We start from the raw sequence: 27427 nt of genomic DNA, 5'->3' as shown, positions 1-27427 counted from the left end.
GTGTGTTCTGAGGCGTGCCGCTGCTGTGCGTGTCTCAGTGAGTCAGTAGTGCGGGGCGGGAGCCTGTTGTCGGTGGCCCGAGGGGCCTCCTTGCGGGGCAGGGTAGCGTGGGGATGAGACTGGGTGTTGATGGGGGTCACCGTGGTGGGGCAGGTGTGTGTCCCAGAGGCGTGCCGCTGCTGTGCGTGTCTCAGTGAGTCTGTAGTGTGGGGTAGGAGCGTGGTTGTCGTCACCCGAGAGGGCTCTTGGCGGGGCCTGGGTTGCGTGGGGATGTGAGCGGATGTTGCCGGGGGTCACCGCGGTGGGGCAGGTGTGTGTTCTGGAGGCGTGCCGCTGCTGTGCGTGGGTCGGTGAGGCTGTAGTGTGGGACGAGAGCCTGTTGCCGGTGGCCCGAGGGGCCTCTTTGCGGGTCAGGGCGGCGTGGGGATGAGAGCGGGTGTTGCCAGGGGTGACCGTGGTGGGGCAGGTGCGTGTTCTAGAGGCGTTCCGTTGCTGTGCGTGTCTCAGTGAGTCCGTAGCGTGGGGTAGGAGCGTGGTTGTCGTCACCCGAGAGGGCTCTTGGCGGGGACAGGGCTGCCTACGGCCATACCACCCTGAGAACGCCCGATCTCGTCTGATCTCGGAAGCTAAGCAGGGTCGGGCCCCGTTAGTACTTGGATGGGAGACCGCCTGGGAATACCGGGTGCTGTAGGCTTTTGGCCTTGGCGGAGGCCGCGGGGCGGCCCCTGTTTTCTTGCTGCGGTGTTGCGGAGGGGCAGGGGTGTGCGGGTGAGGGCCGGGGTCGCGGTGGTGGGGCAGGTGTGCTCTGCGACTGTCTGGCGCTCTGCTCTGTGGGTGGGTGGGGCTGCAGTGCGGGGTGAGAGCGTGGTTGTGGTTAGGCGAGAGGGCTTGATGTGGGGCGTGGGGATGTGTAGAGGTGATGCAGGGGGTCGACGTGGTGAAGGCAGGTGTGTGTGGGTGTTGCCTGCAGCCCCCCTCCGTGGGGCTGCAGTGTGGGGTGGGAGCGTGGTTGTGGTCGCCCGAGAGGGCTCTTGGCGGGGCAGGGTTGCGTGGGGATGTGAGCGGGTGTTGCCGGGGGTCACCGCGGTGGGGCAGGTGTGTGTTCTGGAGGCGTGCCGCTGCTGTGCGTGGGTCGGTGAGGCTGTAGTGTGGGACGAGAGCCTGTTGCCGGTGGCCCGAGGGGCCACTTTGCGGGGCAGGCGTGCGTGGGGATGAGAGCGGGTGTTGCCAGGGGTGATGGTGGTGGGGCAGGTGTGTGTCCTAGAGGTGTTCCGTTGCTGTGCGTGAGTCGGTGGGGCTGCAGTGTGGGGTGGGAGCCTGCTGTCAGTGGCACCAGGGGCCTCTTTGCGGGGCAGGGGTGCGTGGGGATGAGAGCGGGTATTGCAGGGGGTCTCCGTGGTGGGGCAGGTGTGTGTCTAGAGGCGTGCCGCTGCTGTGCGTGGGTCGGTGAGGCTGCAGTGTGGGGTAGGAGTGTGGTTGTGGTCGCCCGAGAGGGATCTTGGCGGGGCAGAGTTGCGTGGGGATGTGAACGGGTATTGCTGGGGGTCTCCGTGGTGGGGCAGGTGTGTGTTCTAGAGGTGTTGCGTTGCTGTGCTTGAGTTGTTGGGGCTGCAGTGTGGGGTGGGAGCGTGGTGCTGGTGGTCCGAGGGGACTCTCTGAGGGGCAGGGGTGCGTGGGGATGAGAGCGGGTGTTGCCGGGGGTCACCGTGGTGGGGCAGGTGTGTGTCCTGAGGCGTGCCGCTGCTGTGCGTGTCTCAGTGAGTCAGTAGTGTGGGGCGGGAGCCTGTTGTCGGTGGCCCGAGGGGCCTCCTTGCGGGGCAGGGTAGCGTGGGGATGAGACTGGGTGTTGATGGGGGTCACCGTGGTGGGGCAGGTGTGTGTCCCAGAGGCGTGCCGCTGCTGTGCGTGTCTCAGTGAGTCTGTAGTGTGGGGTAGGAGCGTGGTTGTCGTCACCCGAGAGGGCTCTTGGCGGGGCCTGGGTTGCGTGGGGATGTGAGCGGATGTTGCCGGGGGTCACCGCGGTGGGGCAGGTGTGTGTTCTGGAGGCGTGCCGCTGCTGTGCGTGGGTCGGTGAGGCTGTAGTGTGGGACGAGAGCCTGTTGCCGGTGGCCCGAGGGGCCTCTTTGCGGGTCAGGGCGGCGTGGGGATGAGAGCGGGTGTTGCCAGGGGTGACCGTGGTGGGGCAGGTGCGTGTTCTAGAGGCGTTCCGTTGCTGTGCGTGTCTCAGTGAGTCCGTAGCGTGGGGTAGGAGCGTGGTTGTCGTCACCCGAGAGGGCTCTTGGCGGGGACAGGGCTGCCTACGGCCATACCACCCTGAGAACGCCCGATCTCGTCTGATCTCGGAAGCTAAGCAGGGTCGGGCCCGGTTAGTACTTGGATGGGAGACCGCCTGGGAATACCGGGTGCTGTAGGCTTTTGGCCTTGGCGGAGGCCGCGGGGCGGCCCCTGTTTTCTTGCTGCGGTGTTGCGGAGGGGCAGGGGTGTGCGGGTGAGGGCCGGGGTCGCGGTGGTGGGGCAGGTGTGCTCTGCGACTGTCTGGCGCTCAGCTCTGTGGGTGGGTGGGGCTGCAGTGCGGGGTGAGAGCGTGGTTGTGGTTAGGCGAGAGGGCTTGATGTGGGGCGTGGGGATGTGTAGAGGTGATGCAGGGGGTTGACGTGGTGAAGGCAGGTGTGTGTGGGTGTTGCCTGCAGCCCCCCTCCGTGGGGCTGCAGTGTGGGGTGGGAGCGTGGTTGTGGTCGCCCGAGAGGGCTCTTGGCGGGGCAGGGTTGCGTGGGGATGTGAGCGGGTGTTGCCGGGGGTCACCGCGGTGGGGCAGGTGTGTGTTCTGGAGGCGTGCCGCTGCTGTGCGTGGGTCGGTGAGGCTGTAGTGTGGGACGAGAGCCTGTTGCCGGTGGCCCGAGGGGCCACTTTGCGGGGCAGGCGTGCGTGGGGATGAGAGCGGGTGTTGCCAGGGGTGATGGTGGTGGGGCAGGTGTGTGTCCTAGAGGTGTTCCGTTGCTGTGCGTGAGTCGGTGGGGCTGCAGTGTGGGGTGGGAGCCTGCTGTCAGTGGCACCAGGGGCCTCTTTGCGGGGCAGGGGTGCGTGGGGATGAGAGCGGGTATTGCAGGGGGTCTCCGTGGTGGGGCAGGTGTGTGTCTAGAGGCGTGCCGCTGCTGTGCGTGGGTCGGTGAGGCTGCAGTGTGGGGTAGGAGTGTGGTTGTGGTCGCCCGAGAGGGATCTTGGCGGGGCAGAGTTGCGTGGGGATGTGAACGGGTATTGCTGGGGGTCTCCGTGGTGGGGCAGGTGTGTGTTCTAGAGGTGTTGCGTTGCTGTGCTTGAGTTGTTGGGGCTGCAGTGTGGGGTGGGAGCGTGGTGCTGGTGGTCCGAGGGGACTCTCTGAGGGGCAGGGGTGCGTGGGGATGAGAGCGGGTGTTGCTGGGGGTCACCGTGGTGGGGCAGGTGTGTGTCCTGAGGCGTGCCGCTGCTGTGCGTGTCTCAGTGAGTCAGTAGTGCGGGGCGGGAGCCTGTTGTCGGTGGCCCGAGGGGCCTCCTTGCGGGGCAGGGTAGCGTGGGGATGAGACTGGGTGTTGATGGGGGTCACCGTGGTGGGGCAGGTGTGTGTCCCAGAGGCGTGCCGCTGCTGTGCGTGTCTCAGTGAGTCTGTAGTGTGGGGTAGGAGCGTGGTTGTCGTCACCCGAGAGGGCTCTTGGCGGGGCCTGGGTTGCGTGGGGATGTGAGCGGATGTTGCCGGGGGTCACCGCGGTGGGGCAGGTGTGTGTTCTGGAGGCGTGCCGCTGCTGTGCGTGGGTCGGTGAGGCTGTAGTGTGGGACGAGAGCCTGTTGCCGGTGGCCCGAGGGGCCTCTTTGCGGGTCAGGGCGGCGTGGGGATGAGAGCAGGTGTTGCCAGGGGTGACCGTGGTGGGGCAGGTGCGTGTTCTAGAGGCGTTCCGTTGCTGTGCGTGTCTCAGTGAGTCCGTAGCGTGGGGTAGGAGCGTGGTTGTCGTCACCCGAGAGGGCTCTTGGCGGGGACAGGGCTGCCTACGGCCATACCACCCTGAGAACGCCCGATCTCGTCTGATCTCGGAAGCTAAGCAGGGTCGGGCCCCGTTAGTACTTGGATGGGAGACCGCCTGGGAATACCGGGTGCTGTAGGCTTTTGGCCTTGGCGGAGGCCGCGGGGCGGCCCCTGTTTTCTTGCTGCGGTGTTGCGGAGGGGCAGGGGTGTGCGGGTGAGGGCCGGGGTCGCGGTGGTGGGGCAGGTGTGCTCTGCGACTGTCTGGCGCTCTGCTCTGTGGGTGGGTGGGGCTGCAGTGCGGGGTGAGAGCGTGGTTGTGGTTAGGCGAGAGGGCTTGATGTGGGGCGTGGGGATGTGTAGAGGTGATGCAGGGGGTCGACGTGGTGAAGGCAGGTGTGTGTGGGTGTTGCCTGCAGCCCCCCTCCGTGGGGCTGCAGTGTGGGGTGGGAGCGTGGTTGTGGTCGCCCGAGAGGGCTCTTGGCGGGGCAGGGTTGCGTGGGGATGTGAGCGGGTGTTGCCGGGGGTCACCGCGGTGGGGCAGGTGTGTGTTCTGGAGGCGTGCCGCTGCTGTGCGTGGGTCGGTGAGGCTGTAGTGTGGGACGAGAGCCTGTTGCCGGTGGCCCGAGGGGCCACTTTGCGGGGCAGGCGTGCGTGGGGATGAGAGCGGGTGTTGCCAGGGGTGATGGTGGTGGGGCAGGTGTGTGTCCTAGAGGTGTTCCGTTGCTGTGCGTGAGTCGGTGGGGCTGCAGTGTGGGGTGGGAGCCTGCTGTCAGTGGCACCAGGGGCCTCTTTGCGGGGCAGGGGTGCGTGGGGATGAGAGCGGGTATTGCAGGGGGTCTCCGTGGTGGGGCAGGTGTGTGTCTAGAGGCGTGCCGCTGCTGTGCGTGGGTCGGTGAGGCTGCAGTGTGGGGTAGGAGTGTGGTTGTGGTCGCCCGAGAGGGATCTTGGCGGGGCAGAGTTGCGTGGGGATGTGAACGGGTATTGCTGGGGGTCTCCGTGGTGGGGCAGGTGTGTGTTCTAGAGGTGTTGCGTTGCTGTGCTTGAGTTGTTGGGGCTGCAGTGTGGGGTGGGAGCGTGGTGCTGGTGGTCCGAGGGGACTCTCTGAGGGGCAGGGGTGCGTGGGGATGAGAGCGGGTGTTGCCGGGGGTCACCGTGGTGGGGCAGGTGTGTGTCCTGAGGCGTGCCGCTGCTGTGCGTGTCTCAGTGAGTCAGTAGTGCGGGGCGGGAGCCTGTTGTCGGTGGCCCGAGGGGCCTCCTTGCGGGGCAGGGTAGCGTGGGGATGAGACTGGGTGTTGATGGGGGTCACCGTGGTGGGGCAGGTGTGTGTCCCAGAGGCGTGCCGCTGCTGTGCGTGTCTCAGTGAGTCTGTAGTGTGGGGTAGGAGCGTGGTTGTCGTCACCCGAGAGGGCTCTTGGCGGGGCCTGGGTTGCGTGGGGATGTGAGCGGATGTTGCCGGGGGTCACCGCGGTGGGGCAGGTGTGTGTTCTGGAGGCGTGCCGCTGCTGTGCGTGGGTCGGTGAGGCTGTAGTGTGGGACGAGAGCCTGTTGCCGGTGGCCCGAGGGGCCTCTTTGCGGGTCAGGGCGGCGTGGGGATGAGAGCGGGTGTTGCCAGGGGTGACCGTGGTGGGGCAGGTGCGTGTTCTAGAGGCGTTCCGTTGCTGTGCGTGTCTCAGTGAGTCCGTAGCGTGGGGTAGGAGCGTGGTTGTCGTCACCCGAGAGGGCTCTTGGCGGGGACAGGGCTGCCTACGGCCATACCACCCTGAGAACGCCCGATCTCGTCTGATCTCGGAAGCTAAGCAGGGTCGGGCCCCGTTAGTACTTGGATGGGAGACCGCCTGGGAATACCGGGTGCTGTAGGCTTTTGGCCTTGGCGGAGGCCGCGGGGCGGCCCCTGTTTTCTTGCTGCGGTGTTGCGGAGGGGCAGGGGTGTGCGGGTGAGGGCCGGGGTCGCGGTGGTGGGGCAGGTGTGCTCTGCGACTGTCTGGCGCTCTGCTCTGTGGGTGGGTGGGGCTGCAGTGCGGGGTGAGAGCGTGGTTGTGGTTAGGCGAGAGGGCTTGATGTGGGGCGTGGGGATGTGTAGAGGTGATGCAGGGGGTCGACGTGGTGAAGGCAGGTGTGTGTGGGTGTTGCCTGCAGCCCCCCTCCGTGGGGCTGCAGTGTGGGGTGGGAGCGTGGTTGTGGTCGCCCGAGAGGGCTCTTGGCGGGGCAGGGTTGCGTGGGGATGTGAGCGGGTGTTGCCGGGGGTCACCGCGGTGGGGCAGGTGTGTGTTCTGGAGGCGTGCCGCTGCTGTGCGTGGGTCGGTGAGGCTGTAGTGTGGGACGAGAGCCTGTTGCCGGTGGCCCGAGGGGCCACTTTGCGGGGCAGGCGTGCGTGGGGATGAGAGCGGGTGTTGCCAGGGGTGATGGTGGTGGGGCAGGTGTGTGTCCTAGAGGTGTTCCGTTGCTGTGCGTGAGTCGGTGGGGCTGCAGTGTGGGGTGGGAGCCTGCTGTCAGTGGCACCAGGGGCCTCTTTGCGGGGCAGGGGTGCGTGGGGATGAGAGCGGGTATTGCAGGGGGTCTCCGTGGTGGGGCAGGTGTGTGTCTAGAGGCGTGCCGCTGCTGTGCGTGGGTCGGTGAGGCTGCAGTGTGGGGTAGGAGTGTGGTTGTGGTCGCCCGAGAGGGATCTTGGCGGGGCAGAGTTGCGTGGGGATGTGAACGGGTATTGCTGGGGGTCTCCGTGGTGGGGCAGGTGTGTGTTCTAGAGGTGTTGCGTTGCTGTGCTTGAGTTGTTGGGGCTGCAGTGTGGGGTGGGAGCGTGGTGCTGGTGGTCCGAGGGGACTCTCTGAGGGGCAGGGGTGCGTGGGGATGAGAGCGGGTGTTGCCGGGGGTCACCGTGGTGGGGCAGGTGTGTGTCCTGAGGCGTGCCGCTGCTGTGCGTGTCTCAGTGAGTCAGTAGTGTGGGGCGGGAGCCTGTTGTCGGTGGCCCGAGGGGCCTCCTTGCGGGGCAGGGTAGCGTGGGGATGAGACTGGGTGTTGATGGGGGTCACCGTGGTGGGGCAGGTGTGTGTCCCAGAGGCGTGCCGCTGCTGTGCGTGTCTCAGTGAGTCTGTAGTGTGGGGTAGGAGCGTGGTTGTCGTCACCCGAGAGGGCTCTTGGCGGGGCCTGGGTTGCGTGGGGATGTGAGCGGATGTTGCCGGGGGTCACCGCGGTGGGGCAGGTGTGTGTTCTGGAGGCGTGCCGCTGCTGTGCGTGGGTCGGTGAGGCTGTAGTGTGGGACGAGAGCCTGTTGCCGGTGGCCCGAGGGGCCTCTTTGCGGGTCAGGGCGGCGTGGGGATGAGAGCGGGTGTTGCCAGGGGTGACCGTGGTGGGGCAGGTGCGTGTTCTAGAGGCGTTCCGTTGCTGTGCGTGTCTCAGTGAGTCCGTAGCGTGGGGTAGGAGCGTGGTTGTCGTCACCCGAGAGGGCTCTTGGCGGGGACAGGGCTGCCTACGGCCATACCACCCTGAGAACGCCCGATCTCGTCTGATCTCGGAAGCTAAGCAGGGTCGGGCCCGGTTAGTACTTGGATGGGAGACCGCCTGGGAATACCGGGTGCTGTAGGCTTTTGGCCTTGGCGGAGGCCGCGGGGCGGCCCCTTTTTTCTTGCTGCGGTGTTGCGGAGGGGCAGGGGTGTGCGGGTGAGGGCCGGGGTCGCGGTGGTGGGGCAGGTGTGCTCTGCGACTGTCTGGCGCTCTGCTCTGTGGGTGGGTGGGGCTGCAGTGCGGGGTGAGAGCGTGGTTGTGGTTAGGCGAGAGGGCTTGATGTGGGGCGTGGGGATGTGTAGAGGTGATGCAGGGGGTTGACGTGGTGAAGGCAGGTGTGTGTGGGTGTTGCCTGCAGCCCCCCTCCGTGGGGCTGCAGTGTGGGGTGGGAGCGTGGTTGTGGTCGCCCGAGAGGGCTCTTGGCGGGGCAGGGTTGCGTGGGGATGTGAGCGGGTGTTGCCGGGGGTCACCGCGGTGGGGCAGGTGTGTGTTCTGGAGGCGTGCCGCTGCTGTGCGTGGGTCGGTGAGGCTGTAGTGTGGGACGAGAGCCTGTTGCCGGTGGCCCGAGGGGCCACTTTGCGGGGCAGGCGTGCGTGGGGATGAGAGCGGGTGTTGCCAGGGGTGATGGTGGTGGGGCAGGTGTGTGTCCTAGAGGTGTTCCGTTGCTGTGCGTGAGTCGGTGGGGCTGCAGTGTGGGGTGGGAGCCTGCTGTCAGTGGCACCAGGGGCCTCTTTGCGGGGCAGGGGTGCGTGGGGATGAGAGCGGGTATTGCAGGGGGTCTCCGTGGTGGGGCAGGTGTGTGTCTAGAGGCGTGCCGCTGCTGTGCGTGGGTCGGTGAGGCTGCAGTGTGGGGTAGGAGTGTGGTTGTGGTCGCCCGAGAGGGATCTTGGCGGGGCAGAGTTGCGTGGGGATGTGAACGGGTATTGCTGGGGGTCTCCGTGGTGGGGCAGGTGTGTGTTCTAGAGGTGTTGCGTTGCTGTGCTTGAGTTGTTGGGGCTGCAGTGTGGGGTGGGAGCGTGGTGCTGGTGGTCCGAGGGGACTCTCTGAGGGGCAGGGGTGCGTGGGGATGAGAGCGGGTGTTGCCGGGGGTCACCGTGGTGGGGCAGGTGTGTGTCCTGAGGCGTGCCGCTGCTGTGCGTGTCTCAGTGAGTCAGTAGTGCGGGGCGGGAGCCTGTTGTCGGTGGCCCGAGGGGCCTCCTTGCGGGGCAGGGTAGCGTGGGGATGAGACTGGGTGTTGATGGGGGTCACCGTGGTGGGGCAGGTGTGTGTCCCAGAGGCGTGCCGCTGCTGTGCGTGTCTCAGTGAGTCTGTAGTGTGGGGTAGGAGCGTGGTTGTCGTCACCCGAGAGGGCTCTTGGCGGGGCCTGGGTTGCGTGGGGATGTGAGCGGATGTTGCCGGGGGTCACCGCGGTGGGGCAGGTGTGTGTTCTGGAGGCGTGCCGCTGCTGTGCGTGGGTCGGTGAGGCTGTAGTGTGGGACGAGAGCCTGTTGCCGGTGGCCCGAGGGGCCTCTTTGCGGGTCAGGGCGGCGTGGGGATGAGAGCAGGTGTTGCCAGGGGTGACCGTGGTGGGGCAGGTGCGTGTTCTAGAGGCGTTCCGTTGCTGTGCGTGTCTCAGTGAGTCCGTAGCGTGGGGTAGGAGCGTGGTTGTCGTCACCCGAGAGGGCTCTTGGCGGGGACAGGGCTGCCTACGGCCATACCACCCTGAGAACGCCCGATCTCGTCTGATCTCGGAAGCTAAGCAGGGTCGGGCCCCGTTAGTACTTGGATGGGAGACCGCCTGGGAATACCGGGTGCTGTAGGCTTTTGGCCTTGGCGGAGGCCGCGGGGCGGCCCCTGTTTTCTTGCTGCGGTGTTGCGGAGGGGCAGGGGTGTGCGGGTGAGGGCCGGGGTCGCGGTGGTGGGGCAGGTGTGCTCTGCGACTGTCTGGCGCTCTGCTCTGTGGGTGGGTGGGGCTGCAGTGCGGGGTGAGAGCGTGGTTGTGGTTAGGCGAGAGGGCTTGATGTGGGGCGTGGGGATGTGTAGAGGTGATGCAGGGGGTCGACGTGGTGAAGGCAGGTGTGTGTGGGTGTTGCCTGCAGCCCCCCTCCGTGGGGCTGCAGTGTGGGGTGGGAGCGTGGTTGTGGTCGCCCGAGAGGGCTCTTGGCGGGGCAGGGTTGCGTGGGGATGTGAGCGGGTGTTGCCGGGGGTCACCGCGGTGGGGCAGGTGTGTGTTCTGGAGGCGTGCCGCTGCTGTGCGTGGGTCGGTGAGGCTGTAGTGTGGGACGAGAGCCTGTTGCCGGTGGCCCGAGGGGCCACTTTGCGGGGCAGGCGTGCGTGGGGATGAGAGCGGGTGTTGCCAGGGGTGATGGTGGTGGGGCAGGTGTGTGTCCTAGAGGTGTTCCGTTGCTGTGCGTGAGTCGGTGGGGCTGCAGTGTGGGGTGGGAGCCTGCTGTCAGTGGCACCAGGGGCCTCTTTGCGGGGCAGGGGTGCGTGGGGATGAGAGCGGGTATTGCAGGGGGTCTCCGTGGTGGGGCAGGTGTGTGTCTAGAGGCGTGCCGCTGCTGTGCGTGGGTCGGTGAGGCTGCAGTGTGGGGTAGGAGTGTGGTTGTGGTCGCCCGAGAGGGATCTTGGCGGGGCAGAGTTGCGTGGGGATGTGAACGGGTATTGCTGGGGGTCTCCGTGGTGGGGCAGGTGTGTGTTCTAGAGGTGTTGCGTTGCTGTGCTTGAGTTGTTGGGGCTGCAGTGTGGGGTGGGAGCGTGGTGCTGGTGGTCCGAGGGGACTCTCTGAGGGGCAGGGGTGCGTGGGGATGAGAGCGGGTGTTGCCGGGGGTCACCGTGGTGGGGCAGGTGTGTGTCCTGAGGCGTGCCGCTGCTGTGCGTGTCTCAGTGAGTCAGTAGTGCGGGGCGGGAGCCTGTTGTCGGTGGCCCGAGGGGCCTCCTTGCGGGGCAGGGTAGCGTGGGGATGAGACTGGGTGTTGATGGGGGTCACCGTGGTGGGGCAGGTGTGTGTCCCAGAGGCGTGCCGCTGCTGTGCGTGTCTCAGTGAGTCTGTAGTGTGGGGTAGGAGCGTGGTTGTCGTCACCCGAGAGGGCTCTTGGCGGGGCCTGGGTTGCGTGGGGATGTGAGCGGATGTTGCCGGGGGTCACCGCGGTGGGGCAGGTGTGTGTTCTGGAGGCGTGCCGCTGCTGTGCGTGGGTCGGTGAGGCTGTAGTGTGGGACGAGAGCCTGTTGCCGGTGGCCCGAGGGGCCTCTTTGCGGGTCAGGGCGGCGTGGGGATGAGAGCGGGTGTTGCCAGGGGTGACCGTGGTGGGGCAGGTGCGTGTTCTAGAGGCGTTCCGTTGCTGTGCGTGTCTCAGTGAGTCCGTAGCGTGGGGTAGGAGCGTGGTTGTCGTCACCCGAGAGGGCTCTTGGCGGGGACAGGGCTGCCTACGGCCATACCACCCTGAGAACGCCCGATCTCGTCTGATCTCGGAAGCTAAGCAGGGTCGGGCCCCGTTAGTACTTGGATGGGAGACCGCCTGGGAATACCGGGTGCTGTAGGCTTTTGGCCTTGGCGGAGGCCGCGGGGCGGCCCCTGTTTTCTTGCTGCGGTGTTGCGGAGGGGCAGGGGTGTGCGGGTGAGGGCCGGGGTCGCGGTGGTGGGGCAGGTGTGCTCTGCGACTGTCTGGCGCTCTGCTCTGTGGGTGGGTGGGGCTGCAGTGCGGGGTGAGAGCGTGGTTGTGGTTAGGCGAGAGGGCTTGATGTGGGGCGTGGGGATGTGTAGAGGTGATGCAGGGGGTCGACGTGGTGAAGGCAGGTGTGTGTGGGTGTTGCCTGCAGCCCCCCTCCGTGGGGCTGCAGTGTGGGGTGGGAGCGTGGTTGTGGTCGCCCGAGAGGGCTCTTGGCGGGGCAGGGTTGCGTGGGGATGTGAGCGGGTGTTGCCGGGGGTCACCGCGGTGGGGCAGGTGTGTGTTCTGGAGGCGTGCCGCTGCTGTGCGTGGGTCGGTGAGGCTGTAGTGTGGGACGAGAGCCTGTTGCCGGTGGCCCGAGGGGCCACTTTGCGGGGCAGGCGTGCGTGGGGATGAGAGCGGGTGTTGCCAGGGGTGATGGTGGTGGGGCAGGTGTGTGTCCTAGAGGTGTTCCGTTGCTGTGCGTGAGTCGGTGGGGCTGCAGTGTGGGGTGGGAGCCTGCTGTCAGTGGCACCAGGGGCCTCTTTGCGGGGCAGGGGTGCGTGGGGATGAGAGCGGGTATTGCAGGGGGTCTCCGTGGTGGGGCAGGTGTGTGTCTAGAGGCGTGCCGCTGCTGTGCGTGGGTCGGTGAGGCTGCAGTGTGGGGTAGGAGTGTGGTTGTGGTCGCCCGAGAGGGATCTTGGCGGGGCAGAGTTGCGTGGGGATGTGAACGGGTATTGCTGGGGGTCTCCGTGGTGGGGCAGGTGTGTGTTCTAGAGGTGTTGCGTTGCTGTGCTTGAGTTGTTGGGGCTGCAGTGTGGGGTGGGAGCGTGGTGCTGGTGGTCCGAGGGGACTCTCTGAGGGGCAGGGGTGCGTGGGGATGAGAGCGGGTGTTGCCGGGGGTCACCGTGGTGGGGCAGGTGTGTGTCCTGAGGCGTGCCGCTGCTGTGCGTGTCTCAGTGAGTCAGTAGTGCGGGGCGGGAGCCTGTTGTCGGTGGCCCGAGGGGCCTCCTTGCGGGGCAGGGTAGCGTGGGGATGAGACTGGGTGTTGATGGGGGTCACCGTGGTGGGGCAGGTGTGTGTCCCAGAGGCGTGCCGCTGCTGTGCGTGTCTCAGTGAGTCTGTAGTGTGGGGTAGGAGCGTGGTTGTCGTCACCCGAGAGGGCTCTTGGCGGGGCCTGGGTTGCGTGGGGATGTGAGCGGATGTTGCCGGGGGTCACCGCGGTGGGGCAGGTGTGTGTTCTGGAGGCGTGCCGCTGCTGTGCGTGGGTCGGTGAGGCTGTAGTGTGGGACGAGAGCCTGTTGCCGGTGGCCCGAGGGGCCTCTTTGCGGGTCAGGGCGGCGTGGGGATGAGAGCGGGTGTTGCCAGGGGTGACCGTGGTGGGGCAGGTGCGTGTTCTAGAGGCGTTCCGTTGCTGTGCGTGTCTCAGTGAGTCCGTAGCGTGGGGTAGGAGCGTGGTTGTCGTCACCCGAGAGGGCTCTTGGCGGGGACAGGGCTGCCTACGGCCATACCACCCTGAGAACGCCCGATCTCGTCTGATCTCGGAAGCTAAGCAGGGTCGGGCCCCGTTAGTACTTGGATGGGAGACCGCCTGGGAATACCGGGTGCTGTAGGCTTTTGGCCTTGGCGGAGGCCGCGGGGCGGCCCCTGTTTTCTTGCTGCGGTGTTGCGGAGGGGCAGGGGTGTGCGGGTGAGGGCCGGGGTCGCGGTGGTGGGGCAGGTGTGCTCTGCGACTGTCTGGCGCTCTGCTCTGTGGGTGGGTGGGGCTGCAGTGCGGGGTGAGAGCGTGGTTGTGGTTAGGCGAGAGGGCTTGATGTGGGGCGTGGGGATGTGTAGAGGTGATGCAGGGGGTCGACGTGGTGAAGGCAGGTGTGTGTGGGTGTTGCCTGCAGCCCCCCTCCGTGGGGCTGCAGTGTGGGGTGGGAGCGTGGTTGTGGTCGCCCGAGAGGGCTCTTGGCGGGGCAGGGTTGCGTGGGGATGTGAGCGGGTGTTGCCGGGGGTCACCGCGGTGGGGCAGGTGTGTGTTCTGGAGGCGTGCCGCTGCTGTGCGTGGGTCGGTGAGGCTGTAGTGTGGGACGAGAGCCTGTTGCCGGTGGCCCGAGGGGCCACTTTGCGGGGCAGGCGTGCGTGGGGATGAGAGCGGGTGTTGCCAGGGGTGATGGTGGTGGGGCAGGTGTGTGTCCTAGAGGTGTTCTGTTGCTGTGCGTGAGTCGGTGGGGCTGCAGTGTGGGGTGGGAGCCTGCTGTCAGTGGCACCAGGGGCCTCTTTGCGGGGCAGGGGTGCGTGGGGATGAGAGCGGGTATTGCAGGGGGTCTCCGTGGTGGGGCAGGTGTGTGTCTAGAGGCGTGCCGCTGCTGTGCGTGGGTCGGTGAGGCTGCAGTGTGGGGTAGGAGTGTGGTTGTGGTCGCCCGAGAGGGATCTTGGCGGGGCAGAGTTGCGTGGGGATGTGAACGGGTATTGCTGGGGGTCTCCGTGGTGGGGCAGGTGTGTGTTCTAGAGGTGTTGCGTTGCTGTGCTTGAGTTGTTGGGGCTGCAGTGTGGGGTGGGAGCGTGGTGCTGGTGGTCCGAGGGGACTCTCTGAGGGGCAGGGGTGCGTGGGGATGAGAGCGGGTGTTGCCGGGGGTCACCGTGGTGGGGCAGGTGTGTGTCCTGAGGCGTGCCGCTGCTGTGCGTGTCTCAGTGAGTCAGTAGTGCGGGGCGGGAGCCTGTTGTCGGTGGCCCGAGGGGCCTCCTTGCGGGGCAGGGTAGCGTGGGGATGAGACTGGGTGTTGATGGGGGTCACCGTGGTGGGGCAGGTGTGTGTCCCAGAGGCGTGCCGCTGCTGTGCGTGTCTCAGTGAGTCTGTAGTGTGGGGTAGGAGCGTGGTTGTCGTCACCCGAGAGGGCTCTTGGCGGGGCCTGGGTTGCGTGGGGATGTGAGCGGATGTTGCCGGGGGTCACCGCGGTGGGGCAGGTGTGTGTTCTGGAGGCGTGCCGCTGCTGTGCGTGGGTCGGTGAGGCTGTAGTGTGGGACGAGAGCCTGTTGCCGGTGGCCCGAGGGGCCTCTTTGCGGGTCAGGGCGGCGTGGGGATGAGAGCGGGTGTTGCCAGGGGTGACCGTGGTGGGGCAGGTGCGTGTTCTAGAGGCGTTCCGTTGCTGTGCGTGTCTCAGTGAGTCCGTAGCGTGGGGTAGGAGCGTGGTTGTCGTCACCCGAGAGGGCTCTTGGCGGGGACAGGGCTGCCTACGGCCATACCACCCTGAGAACGCCCGATCTCGTCTGATCTCGGAAGCTAAGCAGGGTCGGGCCCCGTTAGTACTTGGATGGGAGACCGCCTGGGAATACCGGGTGCTGTAGGCTTTTGGCCTTGGCGGAGGCCGCGGGGCGGCCCCTGTTTTCTTGCTGCGGTGTTGCGGAGGGGCAGGGGTGTGCGGGTGAGGGCCGGGGTCGCGGTGGTGGGGCAGGTGTGCTCTGCGACTGTCTGGCGCTCTGCTCTGTGGGTGGGTGGGGCTGCAGTGCGGGGTGAGAGCGTGGTTGTGGTTAGGCGAGAGGGCTTGATGTGGGGCGTGGGGATGTGTAGAGGTGATGCAGGGGGTCGACGTGGTGAAGGCAGGTGTGTGTGGGTGTTGCCTGCAGCCCCCCTCCGTGGGGCTGCAGTGTGGGGTGGGAGCGTGGTTGTGGTCGCCCGAGAGGGCTCTTGGCGGGGCAGGGTTGCGTGGGGATGTGAGCGGGTGTTGCCGGGGGTCACCGCGGTGGGGCAGGTGTGTGTTCTGGAGGCGTGCCGCTGCTGTGCGTGGGTCGGTGAGGCTGTAGTGTGGGACGAGAGCCTGTTGCCGGTGGCCCGAGGGGCCACTTTGCGGGGCAGGCGTGCGTGGGGATGAGAGCGGGTGTTGCCAGGGGTGATGGTGGTGGGGCAGGTGTGTGTCCTAGAGGTGTTCCGTTGCTGTGCGTGAGTCGGTGGGGCTGCAGTGTGGGGTGGGAGCCTGCTGTCAGTGGCACCAGGGGCCTCTTTGCGGGGCAGGGGTGCGTGGGGATGAGAGCGGGTATTGCAGGGGGTCTCCGTGGTGGGGCAGGTGTGTGTCTAGAGGCGTGCCGCTGCTGTGCGTGGGTCGGTGAGGCTGCAGTGTGGGGTAGGAGTGTGGTTGTGGTCGCCCGAGAGGGATCTTGGCGGGGCAGAGTTGCGTGGGGATGTGAACGGGTATTGCTGGGGGTCTCCGTGGTGGGGCAGGTGTGTGTTCTAGAGGTGTTGCGTTGCTGTGCTTGAGTTGTTGGGGCTGCAGTGTGGGGTGGGAGCGTGGTGCTGGTGGTCCGAGGGGACTCTCTGAGGGGCAGGGGTGCGTGGGGATGAGAGCGGGTGTTGCCGGGGGTCACCGTGGTGGGGCAGGTGTGTGTCCTGAGGCGTGCCGCTGCTGTGCGTGTCTCAGTGAGTCAGTAGTGCGGGGCGGGAGCCTGTTGTCGGTGGCCCGAGGGGCCTCCTTGCGGGGCAGGGTAGCGTGGGGATGAGACTGGGTGTTGATGGGGGTCACCGTGGTGGGGCAGGTGTGTGTCCCAGAGGCGTGCCGCTGCTGTGCGTGTCTCAGTGAGTCTGTAGTGTGGGGTAGGAGCGTGGTTGTCGTCACCCGAGAGGGCTCTTGGCGGGGCCTGGGTTGCGTGGGGATGTGAGCGGATGTTGCCGGGGGTCACCGCGGTGGGGCAGGTGTGTGTTCTGGAGGCGTGCCGCTGCTGTGCGTGGGTCGGTGAGGCTGTAGTGTGGGACGAGAGCCTGTTGCCGGTGGCCCGAGGGGCCTCTTTGCGGGTCAGGGCGGCGTGGGGATGAGAGCGGGTGTTGCCAGGGGTGACCGTGGTGGGGCAGGTGCGTGTTCTAGAGGCGTTCCGTTGCTGTGCGTGTCTCAGTGAGTCCGTAGCGTGGGGTAGGAGCGTGGTTGTCGTCACCCGAGAGGGCTCTTGGCGGGGACAGGGCTGCCTACGGCCATACCACCCTGAGAACGCCCGATCTCGTCTGATCTCGGAAGCTAAGCAGGGTCGGGCCCCGTTAGTACTTGGATGGGAGACCGCCTGGGAATACCGGGTGCTGTAGGCTTTTGGCCTTGGCGGAGGCCGCGGGGCGGCCCCTGTTTTCTTGCTGCGGTGTTGCGGAGGGGCAGGGGTGTGCGGGTGAGGGCCGGGGTCGCGGTGGTGGGGCAGGTGTGCTCTGCGACTGTCTGGCGCTCTGCTCTGTGGGTGGGTGGGGCTGCAGTGCGGGGTGAGAGCGTGGTTGTGGTTAGGCGAGAGGGCTTGATGTGGGGCGTGGGGATGTGTAGAGGTGATGCAGGGGGTCGACGTGGTGAAGGCAGGTGTGTGTGGGTGTTGCCTGCAGCCCCCCTCCGTGGGGCTGCAGTGTGGGGTGGGAGCGTGGTTGTGGTCGCCCGAGAGGGCTCTTGGCGGGGCAGGGTTGCGTGGGGATGTGAGCGGGTGTTGCCGGGGGTCACCGCGGTGGGGCAGGTGTGTGTTCTGGAGGCGTGCCGCTGCTGTGCGTGGGTCGGTGAGGCTGTAGTGTGGGACGAGAGCCTGTTGCCGGTGGCCCGAGGGGCCACTTTGCGGGGCAGGCGTGCGTGGGGATGAGAGCGGGTGTTGCCAGGGGTGATGGTGGTGGGGCAGGTGTGTGTCCTAGAGGTGTTCCGTTGCTGTGCGTGAGTCGGTGGGGCTGCAGTGTGGGGTGGGAGCCTGCTGTCAGTGGCACCAGGGGCCTCTTTGCGGGGCAGGGGTGCGTGGGGATGAGAGCGGGTATTGCAGGGGGTCACCGTGGTGGGGCAGGTGTGTGTCTAGAGGCGTGCCGCTGCTGTGCGTGGGTCGGTGAGGCTGCAGTGTGGGGTAGGAGTGTGGTTGTGGTCGCCCGAGAGGGATCTTGGCGGGGCAGAGTTGCGTGGGGATGTGAACGGGTATTGCTGGGGGTCTCCGTGGTGGGGCAGGTGTGTGTTCTAGAGGTGTTGCGTTGCTGTGCTTGAGTTGTTGGGGCTGCAGTGTGGGGTGGGAGCGTGGTGCTGGTGGTCCGAGGGGACTCTCTGAGGGGCAGGGGTGCGTGGGGATGAGAGCGGGTGTTGCCGGGGGTCACCGTGGTGGGGCAGGTGTGTGTCCTGAGGCGTGCCGCTGCTGTGCGTGTCTCAGTGAGTCAGTAGTGCGGGGCGGGAGCCTGTTGTCGGTGGCCCGAGGGGCCTCCTTGCGGGGCAGGGTAGCGTGGGGATGAGACTGGGTGTTGATGGGGGTCACCGTGGTGGGGCAGGTGTGTGTCCCAGAGGCATGCCGCTGCTGTGCGTGTCTCAGTGAGTCTGTAGTGTGGGGTAGGAGCGTGGTTGTCGTCACCCGAGAGGGCTCTTGGCGGGGCCTGGGTTGCGTGGGGATGTGAGCGGATGTTGCCGGGGGTCACCGCGGTGGGGCAGGTGTGTGTTCTGGAGGCGTGCCGCTGCTGTGCGTGGGTCGGTGAGGCTGTAGTGTGGGACGAGAGCCTGTTGCCGGTGGCCCGAGGGGCCTCTTTGCGGGTCAGGGCGGCGTGGGGATGAGAGCGGGTGTTGCCAGGGGTGACCGTGGTGGGGCAGGTGCGTGTTCTAGAGGCGTTCCGTTGCTGTGCGTGTCTCAGTGAGTCCGTAGCGTGGGGTAGGAGCGTGGTTGTCGTCACCCGAGAGGGCTCTTGGCGGGGACAGGGCTGCCTACGGCCATACCACCCTGAGAACGCCCGATCTCGTCTGATCTCGGAAGCTAAGCAGGGTCGGGCCCCGTTAGTACTTGGATGGGAGACCGCCTGGGAATACCGGGTGCTGTAGGCTTTTGGCCTTGGCGGAGGCCGCGGGGCGGCCCCTGTTTTCTTGCTGCGGTGTTGCGGAGGGGCAGGGGTGTGCGGGTGAGGGCCGGGGTCGCGGTGGTGGGGCAGGTGTGCTCTGCGACTGTCTGGCGCTCTGCTCTGTGGGTGGGTGGGGCTGCAGTGCGGGGTGAGAGCGTGGTTGTGGTTAGGCGAGAGGGCTTGATGTGGGGCGTGGGGATGTGTAGAGGTGATGCAGGGGGTCGACGTGGTGAAGGCAGGTGTGTGTGGGTGTTGCCTGCAGCCCCCCTCCGTGGGGCTGCAGTGTGGGGTGGGAGCGTGGTTGTGGTCGCCCGAGAGGGCTCTTGGCGGGGCAGGGTTGCGTGGGGATGTGAGCGGGTGTTGCCGGGGGTCACCGCGGTGGGGCAGGTGTGTGTTCTGGAGGCGTGCCGCTGCTGTGCGTGGGTCGGTGAGGCTGTAGTGTGGGACGAGAGCCTGTTGCCGGTGGCCCGAGGGGCCACTTTGCGGGGCAGGCGTGCGTGGGGATGAGAGCGGGTGTTGCCAGGGGTGATGGTGGTGGGGCAGGTGTGTGTCCTAGAGGTGTTCCGTTGCTGTGCGTGAGTCGGTGGGGCTGCAGTGTGGGGTGGGAGCCTGCTGTCAGTGGCACCAGGGGCCTCTTTGCGGGGCAGGGGTGCGTGGGGATGAGAGCGGGTATTGCAGGGGGTCTCCGTGGTGGGGCAGGTGTGTGTCTAGAGGCGTGCCGCTGCTGTGCGTGGGTCGGTGAGGCTGCAGTGTGGGGTAGGAGTGTGGTTGTGGTCGCCCGAGAGGGATCTTGGCGGGGCAGAGTTGCGTGGGGATGTGAACGGGTATTGCTGGGGGTCTCCGTGGTGGGGCAGGTGTGTGTTCTAGAGGTGTTGCGTTGCTGTGCTTGAGTTGTTGGGGCTGCAGTGTGGGGTGGGAGCGTGGTGCTGGTGGTCCGAGGGGACTCTCTGAGGGGCAGGGGTGCGTGGGGATGAGAGCGGGTGTTGCCGGGGGTCACCGTGGTGGGGCAGGTGTGTGTCCTGAGGCGTGCCGCTGCTGTGCGTGTCTCAGTGAGTCAGTAGTGCGGGGCGGGAGCCTGTTGTCGGTGGCCCGAGGGGCCTCCTTGCGGGGCAGGGTAGCGTGGGGATGAGACTGGGTGTTGATGGGGGTCACCGTGGTGGGGCAGGTGTGTGTCCCAGAGGCGTGCCGCTGCTGTGCGTGTCTCAGTGAGTCTGTAGTGTGGGGTAGGAGCGTGGTTGTCGTCACCCGAGAGGGCTCTTGGCGGGGCCTGGGTTGCGTGGGGATGTGAGCGGATGTTGCCGGGGGTCACCGCGGTGGGGCAGGTGTGTGTTCTGGAGGCGTGCCGCTGCTGTGCGTGGGTCGGTGAGGCTGTAGTGTGGGACGAGAGCCTGTTGCCGGTGGCCCGAGGGGCCTCTTTGCGGGTCAGGGCGGCGTGGGGATGAGAGCGGGTGTTGCCAGGGGTGACCGTGGTGGGGCAGGTGCGTGTTCTAGAGGCGTTCCGTTGCTGTGCGTGTCTCAGTGAGTCCGTAGCGTGGGGTAGGAGCGTGGTTGTCGTCACCCGAGAGGGCTCTTGGCGGGGACAGGGCTGCCTACGGCCATACCACCCTGAGAACGCCCGATCTCGTCTGATCTCGGAAGCTAAGCAGGGTCGGGCCCCGTTAGTACTTGGATGGGAGACCGCCTGGGAATACCGGGTGCTGTAGGCTTTTGGCCTTGGCGGAGGCCGCGGGGCGGCCCCTGTTTTCTTGCTGCGGTGTTGCGGAGGGGCAGGGGTGTGCGGGTGAGGGCCGGGGTCGCGGTGGTGGGGCAGGTGTGCTCTGCGACTGTCTGGCGCTCTGCTCTGTGGGTGGGTGGGGCTGCAGTGCGGGGTGAGAGCGTGGTTGTGGTTAGGCGAGAGGGCTTGATGTGGGGCGTGGGGATGTGTAGAGGTGATGCAGGGGGTCGACGTGGTGAAGGCAGGTGTGTGTGGGTGTTGCCTGCAGCCCCCCTCCGTGGGGCTGCAGTGTGGGGTGGGAGCGTGGTTGTGGTCGCCCGAGAGGGCTCTTGGCGGGGCAGGGTTGCGTGGGGATGTGAGCGGGTGTTGCCGGGGGTCACCGCGGTGGGGCAGGTGTGTGTTCTGGAGGCGTGCCGCTGCTGTGCGTGGGTCGGTGAGGCTGTAGTGTGGGACGAGAGCCTGTTGCCGGTGGCCCGAGGGGCCACTTTGCGGGGCAGGCGTGCGTGGGGATGAGAGCGGGTGTTGCCAGGGGTGATGGTGGTGGGGCAGGTGTGTGTCCTAGAGGTGTTCCGTTGCTGTGCGTGAGTCGGTGGGGCTGCAGTGTGGGGTGGGAGCCTGCTGTCAGTGGCACCAGGGGCCTCTTTGCGGGGCAGGGGTGCGTGGGGATGAGAGCGGGTATTGCAGGGGGTCTCCGTGGTGGGGCAGGTGTGTGTCTAGAGGCGTGCCGCTGCTGTGCGTGGGTCGGTGAGGCTGCAGTGTGGGGTAGGAGTGTGGTTGTGGTCGCCCGAGAGGGATCTTGGCGGGGCAGAGTTGCGTGGGGATGTGAACGGGTATTGCTGGGGGTCTCCGTGGTGGGGCAGGTGTGTGTTCTAGAGGTGTTGCGTTGCTGTGCTTGAGTTGTTGGGGCTGCAGTGTGGGGTGGGAGCGTGGTGCTGGTGGTCCGAGGGGACTCTCTGAGGGGCAGGGGTGCGTGGGGATGAGAGCGGGTGTTGCCGGGGGTCACCGTGGTGGGGCAGGTGTGTGTCCTGAGGCGTGCCGCTGCTGTGCGTGTCTCAGTGAGTCAGTAGTGCGGGGCGGGAGCCTGTTGTCGGTGGCCCGAGGGGCCTCCTTGCGGGGCAGGGTAGCGTGGGGATGAGACTGGGTGTTGATGGGGGTCACCGTGGTGGGGCAGGTGTGTGTCCCAGAGGCGTGCCGCTGCTGTGCGTGTCTCAGTGAGTCTGTAGTGTGGGGTAGGAGCGTGGTTGTCGTCACCCGAGAGGGCTCTTGGCGGGGCCTGGGTTGCGTGGGGATGTGAGCGGATGTTGCCGGGGGTCACCGCGGTGGGGCAGGTGTGTGTTCTGGAGGCGTGCCGCTGCTGTGCGTGGGTCGGTGAGGCTGTAATGTGGGACGAGAGCCTGTTGCCGGTGGCCCGAGGGGCCTCTTTGCGGGTCAGGGCGGCGTGGGGATGAGAGCAGGTGTTGCCAGGGGTGACCGTGGTGGGGCAGGTGCGTGTTCTAGAGGCGTTCCGTTGCTGTGCGTGTCTCAGTGAGTCCGTAGCGTGGGGTAGGAGCGTGGTTGTCGTCACCCGAGAGGGCTCTTGGCGGGGACAGGGCTGCCTACGGCCATACCACCCTGAGAACGCCCGATCTCGTCTGATCTCGGAAGCTAAGCAGGGTCGGGCCCGGTTAGTACTTGGATGGGAGACCGCCTGGGAATACCGGGTGCTGTAGGCTTTTGGCCTTGGCGGAGGCCGCGGGGCGGCCCCTGTTTTCTTGCTGCGGTGTTGCGGAGGGGCAGGGGTGTGCGGGTGAGGGCCGGGGTCGCGGTGGTGGGGCAGGTGTGCTCTGCGACTGTCTGGCGCTCTGCTCTGTGGGTGGGTGGGGCTGCAGTGCGGGGTGAGAGCGTGGTTGTGGTTAGGCGAGAGGGCTTGATGTGGGGCGTGGGGATGTGTAGAGGTGATGCAGGGGGTCGACGTGGTGAAGGCAGGTGTGTGTGGGTGTTGCCTGCAGCCCCCCTCCGTGGGGCTGCAGTGTGGGGTGGGAGCGTGGTTGTGGTCGCCCGAGAGGGCTCTTGGCGGGGCAGGGTTGCGTGGGGATGTGAGCGGGTGTTGCCGGGGGTCACCGCGGTGGGGCAGGTGTGTGTTCTGGAGGCGTGCCGCTGCTGTGCGTGGGTCGGTGAGGCTGTAGTGTGGGACGAGAGCCTGTTGCCGGTGGCCCGAGGGGCCACTTTGCGGGGCAGGTGTGCGTGGGGATGAGAGCGGGTGTTGCCAGGGGTGATGGTGGTGGGGCAGGTGTGTGTCCTAGAGGTGTTCCGTTGCTGTGCGTGAGTCGGTGGGGCTGCAGTGTGGGGTGGGAGCCTGCTGTCAGTGGCACCAGGGGCCTCTTTGCGGGGCAGGGGTGCGTGGGGATGAGAGCGGGTATTGCAGGGGGTCTCCGTGGTGGGGCAGGTGTGTGTCTAGAGGCGTGCCGCTGCTGTGCGTGGGTCGGTGAGGCTGCAGTGTGGGGTAGGAGTGTGGTTGTGGTCGCCCGAGAGGGATCTTGGCGGGGCAGAGTTGCGTGGGGATGTGAACGGGTATTGCTGGGGGTCTCCGTGGTGGGGCAGGTGTGTGTTCTAGAGGTGTTGCGTTGCTGTGCTTGAGTTGTTGGGGCTGCAGTGTGGGGTGGGAGCGTGGTGCTGGTGGTCCGAGGGGACTCTCTGAGGGGCAGGGGTGCGTGGGGATGAGAGCGGGTGTTGCCGGGGGTCACCGTGGTGGGGCAGGTGTGTGTCCTGAGGCGTGCCGCTGCTGTGCGTGTCTCAGTGAGTCAGTAGTGTGGGGCGGGAGCCTGTTGTCGGTGGCCCGAGGGGCCTCCTTGCGGGGCAGGGTAGCGTGGGGATGAGACTGGGTGTTGATGGGGGTCACCGTGGTGGGGCAGGTGTGTGTCCCAGAGGCGTGCCGCTGCTGTGCGTGTCTCAGTGAGTCTGTAGTGTGGGGTAGGAGCGTGGTTGTCGTCACCCGAGAGGGCTCTTGGCGGGGCCTGGGTTGCGTGGGGATGTGAGCGGATGTTGCCGGGGGTCACCGCGGTGGGGCAGGTGTGTGTTCTGGAGGCGTGCCGCTGCTGTGCGTGGGTCGGTGAGGCTGTAGTGTGGGACGAGAGCCTGTTGCCGGTGGCCCGAGGGGCCTCTTTGCGGGTCAGGGCGGCGTGGGGATGAGAGCGGGTGTTGCCAGGGGTGACCGTGGTGGGGCAGGTGCGTGTTCTAGAGGCGTTCCGTTGCTGTGCGTGTCTCAGTGAGTCCGTAGCGTGGGGTAGGAGCGTGGTTGTCGTCACCCGAGAGGGCTCTTGGCGGGGACAGGGCTGCCTACGGCCATACCACCCTGAGAACGCCCGATCTCGTCTGATCTCGGAAGCTAAGCAGGGTCGGGCCCGGTTAGTACTTGGATGGGAGACCGCCTGGGAATACCGGGTGCTGTAGGCTTTTGGCCTTGGCGGAGGCCGCGGGGCGGCCCCTGTTTTCTTGCTGCGGTGTTGCGGAGGGGCAGGGGTGTGCGGGTGAGGGCCGGGGTCGCGGTGGTGGGGCAGGTGTGCTCTGCGACTGTCTGGCGCTCTGCTCTGTGGGTGGGTGGGGCTGCAGTGCGGGGTGAGAGCGTGGTTGTGGTTAGGCGAGAGGGCTTGATGTGGGGCGTGGGGATGTGTAGAGGTGATGCAGGGGGTCGACGTGGTGAAGGCAGGTGTGTGTGGGTGTTGCCTGCAGCCCCCCTCCGTGGGGCTGCAGTGTGGGGTGGGAGCGTGGTTGTGGTCGCCCGAGAGGGCTCTTGGCGGGGCAGGGTTGCGTGGGGATGTGAGCGGGTGTTGCCGGGGGTCACCGCGGTGGGGCAGGTGTGTGTTCTGGAGGCGTGCCGCTGCTGTGCGTGGGTCGGTGAGGCTGTAGTGTGGGACGAGAGCCTGTTGCCGGTGGCCCGAGGGGCCACTTTGCGGGGCAGGCGTGCGTGGGGATGAGAGCGGGTGTTGCCAGGGGTGATGGTGGTGGGGCAGGTGTGTGTCCTAGAGGTGTTCCGTTGCTGTGCGTGAGTCGGTGGGGCTGCAGTGTGGGGTGGGAGCCTGCTGTCAGTGGCACCAGGGGCCTCTTTGCGGGGCAGGGGTGCGTGGGGATGAGAGCGGGTATTGCAGGGGGTCTCCGTGGTGGGGCAGGTGTGTGTCTAGAGGCGTGCCGCTGCTGTGCGTGGGTCGGTGAGGCTGCAGTGTGGGGTAGGAGTGTGGTTGTGGTCGCCCGAGAGGGATCTTGGCGGGGCAGAGTTGCGTGGGGATGTGAACGGGTATTGCTGGGGGTCTCCGTGGTGGGGCAGGTGTGTGTTCTAGAGGTGTTGCGTTGCTGTGCTTGAGTTGTTGGGGCTGCAGTGTGGGGTGGGAGCGTGGTGCTGGTGGTCCGAGGGGACTCTCTGAGGGGCAGGGGTGCGTGGGGATGAGAGCGGGTGTTGCCGGGGGTCACCGTGGTGGGGCAGGTGTGTGTCCTGAGGCGTGCCGCTGCTGTGCGTGTCTCAGTGAGTCAGTAGTGCGGGGCGGGAGCCTGTTGTCGGTGGCCCGAGGGGCCTCCTTGCGGGGCAGGGTAGCGTGGGGATGAGACTGGGTGTTGATGGGGGTCACCGTGGTGGGGCAGGTGTGTGTCCCAGAGGCGTGCCGCTGCTGTGCGTGTCTCAGTGAGTCTGTAGTGTGGGGTAGGAGCGTGGTTGTCGTCACCCGAGAGGGCTCTTGGCGGGGCCTGGGTTGCGTGGGGATGTGAGCGGATGTTGCCGGGGGTCACCGCGGTGGGGCAGGTGTGTGTTCTGGAGGCGTGCCGCTGCTGTGCGTGGGTCGGTGAGGCTGTAGTGTGGGACGAGAGCCTGTTGCCGGTGGCCCGAGGGGCCTCTTTGCGGGTCAGGGCGGCGTGGGGATGAGAGCAGGTGTTGCCAGGGGTGACCGTGGTGGGGCAGGTGCGTGTTCTAGAGGCGTTCCGTTGCTGTGCGTGTCTCAGTGAGTCCGTAGCGTGGGGTAGGAGCGTGGTTGTCGTCACCCGAGAGGGCTCTTGGCGGGGACAGGGCTGCCTACGGCCATACCACCCTGAGAACGCCCGATCTCGTCTGATCTCGGAAGCTAAGCAGGGTCGGGCCCAGTTAGTACTTGGATGGGAGACCGCCTGGGAATACCGGGTGCTGTAGGCTTTTGGCCTTGGCGGAGGCCGCGGGGCGGCCCCTGTTTTCTTGCTGCGGTGTTGCGGAGGGGCAGGGGTGTGCGGGTGAGGGCCGGGGTCGCGGTGGTGGGGCAGGTGTGCTCTGCGACTGTCTGGCGCTCTGCTCTGTGGGTGGGTGGGGCTGCAGTGCGGGGTGAGAGCGTGGTTGTGGTTAGGCGAGAGGGCTTGATGTGGGGCGTGGGGATGTGTAGAGGTGATGCAGGGGGTCGACGTGGTGAAGGCAGGTGTGTGTGGGTGTTGCCTGCAGCCCCCCTCCGTGGGGCTGCAGTGTGGGGTGGGAGCGTGGTTGTGGTCGCCCGAGAGGGCTCTTGGCGGGGCAGGGTTGCGTGGGGATGTGAGCGGGTGTTGCCGGGGGTCACCGCGGTGGGGCAGGTGTGTGTTCTGGAGGCGTGCCGCTGCTGTGCGTGGGTCGGTGAGGCTGTAGTGTGGGACGAGAGCCTGTTGCCGGTGGCCCGAGGGGCCACTTTGCGGGGCAGGTGTGCGTGGGGATGAGAGCGGGTGTTGCCAGGGGTGATGGTGGTGGGGCAGGTGTGTGTCCTAGAGGTGTTCCGTTGCTGTGCGTGAGTCGGTGGGGCTGCAGTGTGGGGTGGGAGCCTGCTGTCAGTGGCACCAGGGGCCTCTTTGCGGGGCAGGGGTGCGTGGGGATGAGAGCGGGTATTGCAGGGGGTCTCCGTGGTGGGGCAGGTGTGTGTCTAGAGGCGTGCCGCTGCTGTGCGTGGGTCGGTGAGGCTGCAGTGTGGGGTAGGAGTGTGGTTGTGGTCGCCCGAGAGGGATCTTGGCGGGGCAGAGTTGCGTGGGGATGTGAACGGGTATTGCTGGGGGTCTCCGTGGTGGGGCAGGTGTGTGTTCTAGAGGTGTTGCGTTGCTGTGCTTGAGTTGTTGGGGCTGCAGTGTGGGGTGGGAGCGTGGTGCTGGTGGTCCGAGGGGACTCTCTGAGGGGCAGGGGTGCGTGGGGATGAGAGCGGGTGTTGCCGGGGGTCACCGTGGTGGGGCAGGTGTGTGTCCTGAGGCGTGCCGCTGCTGTGCGTGTCTCAGTGAGTCAGTAGTGTGGGGCGGGAGCCTGTTGTCGGTGGCCCGAGGGGCCTCCTTGCGGGGCAGGGTAGCGTGGGGATGAGACTGGGTGTTGATGGGGGTCACCGTGGTGGGGCAGGTGTGTGTCCCAGAGGCGTGCCGCTGCTGTGCGTGTCTCAGTGAGTCTGTAGTGTGGGGTAGGAGCGTGGTTGTCGTCACCCGAGAGGGCTCTTGGCGGGGCCTGGGTTGCGTGGGGATGTGAGCGGATGTTGCCGGGGGTCACCGCGGTGGGGCAGGTGTGTGTTCTGGAGGCGTGCCGCTGCTGTGCGTGGGTCGGTGAGGCTGTAGTGTGGGACGAGAGCCTGTTGCCGGTGGCCCGAGGGGCCTCTTTGCGGGTCAGGGCGGCGTGGGGATGAGAGCGGGTGTTGCCAGGGGTGACCGTGGTGGGGCAGGTGCGTGTTCTAGAGGCGTTCCGTTGCTGTGCGTGTCTCAGTGAGTCCGTAGCGTGGGGTAGGAGCGTGGTTGTCGTCACCCGAGAGGGCTCTTGGCGGGGACAGGGCTGCCTACGGCCATACCACCCTGAGAACGCCCGATCTCGTCTGATCTCGGAAGCTAAGCAGGGTCGGGCCCGGTTAGTACTTGGATGGGAGACCGCCTGGGAATACCGGGTGCTGTAGGCTTTTGGCCTTGGCGGAGGCCGCGGGGCGGCCCCTGTTTTCTTGCTGCGGTGTTGCGGAGGGGCAGGGGTGTGCGGGTGAGGGCCGGGGTCGCGGTGGTGGGGCAGGTGTGCTCTGCGACTGTCTGGCGCTCTGCTCTGTGGGTGGGTGGGGCTGCAGTGCGGGGTGAGAGCGTGGTTGTGGTTAGGCGAGAGGGCTTGATGTGGGGCGTGGGGATGTGTAGAGGTGATGCAGGGGGTCGACGTGGTGAAGGCAGGTGTGTGTGGGTGTTGCCTGCAGCCCCCCTCCGTGGGGCTGCAGTGTGGGGTGGGAGCGTGGTTGTGGTCGCCCGAGAGGGCTCTTGGCGGGGCAGGGTTGCGTGGGGATGTGAGCGGGTGTTGCCGGGGGTCACCGCGGTGGGGCAGGTGTGTGTTCTGGAGGCGTGCCGCTGCTGTGCGTGGGTCGGTGAGGCTGTAGTGTGGGACGAGAGCCTGTTGCCGGTGGCCCGAGGGGCCACTTTGCGGGGCAGGCGTGCGTGGGGATGAGAGCGGGTGTTGCCAGGGGTGATGGTGGTGGGGCAGGTGTGTGTCCTAGAGGTGTTCCGTTGCTGTGCGTGAGTCGGTGGGGCTGCAGTGTGGGGTGGGAGCCTGCTGTCAGTGGCACCAGGGGCCTCTTTGCGGGGCAGGGGTGCGTGGGGATGAGAGCGGGTATTGCAGGGGGTCTCCGTGGTGGGGCAGGTGTGTGTCTAGAGGCGTGCCGCTGCTGTGCGTGGGTCGGTGAGGCTGCAGTGTGGGGTAGGAGTGTGGTTGTGGTCGCCCGAGAGGGATCTTGGCGGGGCAGAGTTGCGTGGGGATGTGAACGGGTATTGCTGGGGGTCTCCGTGGTGGGGCAGGTGTGTGTTCTAGAGGTGTTGCGTTGCTGTGCTTGAGTTGTTGGGGCTGCAGTGTGGGGTGGGAG

The 27427-nt window shown here is 67.0% G+C and overlaps 16 non-coding genes across 16 annotated transcripts; all 16 read left to right on the top strand.

Moving 5' to 3' along the window:
* The first annotated feature begins 575 nt into the window (after nt 1-575).
* On the top strand, nt 576-694 carry LOC126040105 (5S ribosomal RNA). Its single transcript, XR_007506525.1, has one exon. It is a non-coding gene; the product is annotated as a 5S ribosomal RNA (ribosomal RNA).
* Nucleotides 695-2295: 1601 nt separating this feature from the next.
* Nucleotides 2296-2414, top strand: LOC126040060 (5S ribosomal RNA). The gene has a single exon (XR_007506482.1). It is a non-coding gene; the product is annotated as a 5S ribosomal RNA (ribosomal RNA).
* Nucleotides 2415-4015: 1601 nt separating this feature from the next.
* On the top strand, nt 4016-4134 carry LOC126040104 (5S ribosomal RNA). Its single transcript, XR_007506524.1, has one exon. It is a non-coding gene; the product is annotated as a 5S ribosomal RNA (ribosomal RNA).
* Nucleotides 4135-5735: 1601 nt separating this feature from the next.
* Nucleotides 5736-5854, top strand: LOC126040103 (5S ribosomal RNA). Its single transcript, XR_007506523.1, has one exon. It is a non-coding gene; the product is annotated as a 5S ribosomal RNA (ribosomal RNA).
* A 1601-nt stretch (nt 5855-7455) lies between these two features.
* LOC126040059 (5S ribosomal RNA) lies at nt 7456-7574 on the top strand. The gene has a single exon (XR_007506481.1). It is a non-coding gene; the product is annotated as a 5S ribosomal RNA (ribosomal RNA).
* A 1601-nt stretch (nt 7575-9175) lies between these two features.
* Nucleotides 9176-9294, top strand: LOC126040102 (5S ribosomal RNA). The gene has a single exon (XR_007506522.1). It is a non-coding gene; the product is annotated as a 5S ribosomal RNA (ribosomal RNA).
* Nucleotides 9295-10895: 1601 nt separating this feature from the next.
* LOC126040101 (5S ribosomal RNA) lies at nt 10896-11014 on the top strand. Its single transcript, XR_007506521.1, has one exon. It is a non-coding gene; the product is annotated as a 5S ribosomal RNA (ribosomal RNA).
* A 1601-nt stretch (nt 11015-12615) lies between these two features.
* On the top strand, nt 12616-12734 carry LOC126040100 (5S ribosomal RNA). The gene has a single exon (XR_007506520.1). It is a non-coding gene; the product is annotated as a 5S ribosomal RNA (ribosomal RNA).
* Nucleotides 12735-14335: 1601 nt separating this feature from the next.
* Nucleotides 14336-14454, top strand: LOC126040098 (5S ribosomal RNA). Its single transcript, XR_007506518.1, has one exon. It is a non-coding gene; the product is annotated as a 5S ribosomal RNA (ribosomal RNA).
* Nucleotides 14455-16055: 1601 nt separating this feature from the next.
* Nucleotides 16056-16174, top strand: LOC126040097 (5S ribosomal RNA). The gene has a single exon (XR_007506517.1). It is a non-coding gene; the product is annotated as a 5S ribosomal RNA (ribosomal RNA).
* A 1601-nt stretch (nt 16175-17775) lies between these two features.
* LOC126040096 (5S ribosomal RNA) lies at nt 17776-17894 on the top strand. Its single transcript, XR_007506516.1, has one exon. It is a non-coding gene; the product is annotated as a 5S ribosomal RNA (ribosomal RNA).
* Nucleotides 17895-19495: 1601 nt separating this feature from the next.
* Nucleotides 19496-19614, top strand: LOC126040095 (5S ribosomal RNA). Its single transcript, XR_007506515.1, has one exon. It is a non-coding gene; the product is annotated as a 5S ribosomal RNA (ribosomal RNA).
* Nucleotides 19615-21215: 1601 nt separating this feature from the next.
* Nucleotides 21216-21334, top strand: LOC126040058 (5S ribosomal RNA). The gene has a single exon (XR_007506480.1). It is a non-coding gene; the product is annotated as a 5S ribosomal RNA (ribosomal RNA).
* Nucleotides 21335-22935: 1601 nt separating this feature from the next.
* Nucleotides 22936-23054, top strand: LOC126040057 (5S ribosomal RNA). The gene has a single exon (XR_007506479.1). It is a non-coding gene; the product is annotated as a 5S ribosomal RNA (ribosomal RNA).
* Nucleotides 23055-24655: 1601 nt separating this feature from the next.
* Nucleotides 24656-24774, top strand: LOC126040069 (5S ribosomal RNA). The gene has a single exon (XR_007506490.1). It is a non-coding gene; the product is annotated as a 5S ribosomal RNA (ribosomal RNA).
* Nucleotides 24775-26375: 1601 nt separating this feature from the next.
* Nucleotides 26376-26494, top strand: LOC126040056 (5S ribosomal RNA). Its single transcript, XR_007506478.1, has one exon. It is a non-coding gene; the product is annotated as a 5S ribosomal RNA (ribosomal RNA).
* The last annotated feature ends 933 nt before the right edge of the window (nt 26495-27427 follow it).

Source organism: Accipiter gentilis, chromosome 6 (genome assembly GCF_929443795.1).
Source record: "Accipiter gentilis chromosome 6, bAccGen1.1, whole genome shotgun sequence".
Classification (NCBI taxonomy): Eukaryota; Metazoa; Chordata; class Aves; order Accipitriformes; family Accipitridae; genus Astur; species Astur gentilis.
This window is presented reverse-complemented; position numbering and strand designations above follow the sequence as displayed.